We start from the raw sequence: 4,614 nt of genomic DNA, 5'->3' as shown, positions 1-4,614 counted from the left end.
GGGTTGTCTTCCTTGTGAGTTTTGACGTTTCCATAGAGGTAGCCTGGAGAGTAGCTTCCAACAATCCGGGTAAGTTTTATAGATCCAACTGCAGAGTTTGCTGTGTCGATCAATTTATTAGCTCTCCTCTGAAGCTGTTCTGTTGGATCTCTTGCGACACGACAGAATTTGGACTCGTCCGATATAATTGCATTGATTTTTGAGATATAATCCGTTTTATCCATAATTACGAAAATATTACTTTTATCCGCTTTTCGTATAACGATTTGGTCGTTGTCTCGGAGTTGTTTAGCTGCTTGCCGTAGAGCAGGAGTTAAGACAGCTGATGTCGATGAGCCTCGTTTTTTGGTAGATTCAGCTCGCAATAGATCTTTTAAGTTCGGGCTTATATCAATTTTTTTGTCTTCTTTAAGTTTCAGTAGAGATTCGTACAATAGCTCGAGTTCAATTTGTTTTTTCGTCACACTGAACTTGGAAGTCACATGACAATTGTGGCGTCGTTCATACGCCCGTCTCTCTGTCTCTGTTCATACAAAGAATAAGTAGCCAACGCAATCTGATGTTGAAACTGTTAGGCCATACGTTATTCATCCTTGTGACCTGGTACTTACTACGCGGTACTCCTATACGAACTATGTAAGCCTAAGTAACCTATAGTAACTAAAAATATTTTAACTTATTGTTTACTTCATAATTGTGTTTATTGTAAAAGCGTGTTAACGTTGTTTCTGGTTCTTGTGTATAAATGTTTTGTATTAGTGTCTTATAGGTAATTTGTTTTCAGCTTACACGTTTACGAGTAAAGTGGAGAACCCCGTCCATCTTCTTTACTCCATACGAGTTAACTGCCCGAAAGAGCGTACGACATGAACGGCTCGCTCGGAACAACAATTCAGACCAAGGTTTAGGAGTTCTGCTTGCTCCTTGCTCAAAGTTTGAGAGGATAGGTTGATGAAGCCATTGGTAGATTGCGGTAGGCAGATTTCTATCGAGTTTTCCAAGACGTGTGCGTCGATGACGTCATGCGGGAAGACGGGTGCGTTGTCGTTGACGTCTTTGAGGTTGACGAGTACGTCAGTGGAGGCCGTGTACTGCCCGTCCGTGGCCGTGACCGTCAGACGCCAGCGCGCCTGGCCCGTTGGTGCGTCACGGTCCAACGGCTAGCAAGAAAATGTGAACATTTTTGTACGTTAATTATTCTCGACCAATATATTAGTGGTCAGCCTATGGGTTCTTCTCGTTCACTCAATCTATCAGATCTAAAAGCAATGAAATTTTCTCCCTAAGCGCGACGTTTTCTAGAATCTGCACAAACTTTCGTTTACTTCAAAATACACCCAACACTCCTGACCACTTCGTGTACCTGATCTACTGCATTACAAGCAATTGTGCCGGTTACTCAATGTTTTTGTTTGACGCCTCGACCCTCGGTATCAAGGATATTTATTGTATTTATCTTCTCCTCTGAGGACCAGACATCATCGTAATTTACATAATCAAGTGTCACCTGATGCCAGGCATCAAGCGTTCTTTTTATTATAAAGTGATTTTGTTGTAAAGGCTCTGACGCTTGAATTGTTTACTGTGAGAAATTTGTAAAATTGAAGTCTCAATTAGAATGAAGCGCTCTAATTAGCAAGGTTTGTTCATTATGGAGTGATGTTGTTGTAAAGGCTCCAACGCTCGAATTGTTTAATGTGAGAAATTTGTAAATTTGAAGTCTCAATTAGAATGAAGCGCTCTAATTACTAAGCTTTGTTCACAGCAGCCAGTGAATTTAGGACACTAGGATTAGGAGTGAATTTAGGAGTGATTAGGAATTAGAAATAAAATTTCGTATCAAGACGCCCAGGTTTGTCAGCTTCTACTGAGTTAATGAAGAATGAACTTGACAACAAATGAAGCTATAGTTAGACTCGAGACTAAATTAACAAACAGTGATAATTACCAACACAAATTTTACACCAACAATGAAAACTCGTTGCAGTGCAAATTAAAGCGGCGGTATTTCGAGCGGAACGCCAGATCCCCGACACATTTCATTAATTTGGCTTTTCTTCAATCGATAAAATTGAGCAAAAGAAACCGTCGGCTGAAATCCGTCTTAAATCTGTGCGCAAAAATCCGCCAGAATGTTGAGGGCGCCGAGATAATTTCAGTCCCGCCTGAATTTCCCTGCAAAACACAAGAAGTTGGGAATTAAAGAGTCTGCGTATGTTATTTACGAGGCCATCGCTCTGCTGCCTGTCTAGAGGCCCAAGATGAGCGGCTTTTGTCTATAACTCCTCGCATATTTTGAGCTTTCCTCAATTAATTGAGGCACAATTCCAATATCAAAGTAATAATGGAGAATTAAAAATGATAATAATTACGAGAGCTGTTGATTATGGATGTCTAACGTAGCAAAATATGGTAGAATCGTTTCGGTGATTAAAATTAATTGGCAATAAAAACTTTATCTTGTCAATTAGTCCGTCTTTCAATTGCGAAAACTTGAACAACTCGCGTAAGTTAAGATTCTTGTTAGGCAAGCGAGGGATTCCAGTGTTAGCAGTTAGCACAAAGAACTATGGGATATACGTTTGCCCTGCATGTAAGCAAATGAAATTTTTACCAAATTTAGAGTTAGAACAATCTCGATACCATAGCTCAAGGTTATATCTTTCAGACGAATTTCGTCTCATATTATGCCCACTTTCTTGTGTACTTTATTTCAAAACTTAAGCTTTGATTATTCTACACAAATTTAGGACAATTCATTATTAAGTTCTTTTGAAAGGAAACAAGGATGTGTAGCTCAACAGCTTTTTCAATCGTGGCTGCAAGGGTTTTCAAAATTAAATTCTCTAAAATTAACGGATATAAAAAAATAAAACAGTCAATAAAAAATAGAAAAAATTCATTCGCGCACTTTTTCAGATATTTTCGTATGACTAAGGAAAACGCACAGATATAAGGAAATCCTTTAATATTATTTAAACACCGGAGGAAATCCTTTAATTTTTGTGACAAACGCTTAAATGAATTTGGACAAAAATATAGTAGGAGCAAAGCTCGATGAATTATCAAAGAAGCATGCAAAATTATTCGCTGATAATTTGGCGAAATTTCCACCTGCACTTCTTGCACACCAGACAACGGCGTACTGGTATCATGTTTACACCGCTATGTGAGCTGAAATTTTCTGGTCACAGAATCGTCACGGAACGCTCTGCAGGCTGGATGAGGTTGCCATCAATGCTCCGTATGTAAATCCTGTGGAGGCTGTAAAAAATTTAGCACCGGAAAATCGATCTTTGCAACCTCCACTGGCACACGTGCGCTCTATATGGAGCAAGGTTTGAAATTCTAGCGCACTTTTCTTCGTTAGCAGAAATCGGTCGCCTGAACAGAGAAAGATCAGACACAAAAGATTGTCTAGCTCTGCGAAATCAAAATTAAAAAGTTCAATTAGCCCTTTTTTTGCGCATCGTTTCATTCATAACTTCAAAACCCACCAGTAAAGTTTTGAGCCTCAATACTCTTGGCTAGCAAATTGAATATCTGTTTAAATTTTTTCGCATCAATAATAATTTTCTGTCAAATCACAATCACAGCGACATGGCAGCTTGTAAATTAGATATATTCCATTAGGAGATTGGTGTGAAATTTTGGTGTGAAACAACCAAAATAGCTGAATCTCAACCAAACAAAATCTCACAAACAAAAACAAACAAAATCTCAACCGAGTAGCTGAATCTCTACATTCACTAAGAAAATAAATCCGCGGGTAACGTAGGATTTACTTTGCAATATTTCTACAGCGTTCAGGATTCTTTCGGTGGTCAAAATAATATAAATAAATTATTTGACTACTGGTTCGACCGGCAACAAAAACTTACGTATATCTTGTACTAGTAAGAAACAACGTAAAGTGACGAATATATTCACCAAAAAAGATGCAGTTTCAGTAAACTCTTCAATTTAAAGATATTTACTCACTTTAATTCTTAAGAGCACATGTGTGTTTCACAATAATATATACATTTATTTATATTCTAAATATATATTGGTAACAAACTGTCATGAGAGCCACGAAAAATGCACTGCATGTGCCCTTCACATTTGACAACTCTGATAGAAAAACATCTATAATTAGTTCAATTTTAAACAATAATGATGTATTTGACAGTTGAGCACTTAATACCAACTAATTCACAGAAATCGAGAAATAATTCGCATCTTCAACACATAGCCATTGTATTAATAATGTCTAACAACAAAAATATGAGATCGGACACGCAACCCAGCTTTAAATCTTTCACACCAGTTCTAATAAATACTGTTGCAGATCTATCAACAAACTCATTGTATTTGATTCATTCATATAGCTTGCGAGCATTTATTGTAACAACAGCATCTAGTACCAAACGCATTTATTTACAGGAGTAAATAACAACGTCGATAAAACTGCCAGAACCACTGAGAAGCGAACGACCTTTCTCGTGAAATATTACTCGGCGTCACGATGGGCAAGAAATGAATAAAGCTTCAGCAGCTGGTGGCAAGAGTGTCAGGCTTCGTGCCCGAGTTATTCATCTCGAGACGCACAGCTGGTCTCGGGTGGCATCAAGT

The sequence above is a fragment of the Hyalella azteca genome, unplaced genomic scaffold, assembly GCF_000764305.2.
Source record: "Hyalella azteca isolate HAZT.00-mixed unplaced genomic scaffold, Hazt_2.0.2 contig13524, whole genome shotgun sequence".
In the NCBI taxonomy this organism is placed as follows: domain Eukaryota; kingdom Metazoa; phylum Arthropoda; class Malacostraca; order Amphipoda; family Hyalellidae; genus Hyalella; species Hyalella azteca.
Note: the sequence above shows the minus strand (reverse complement) of the source record.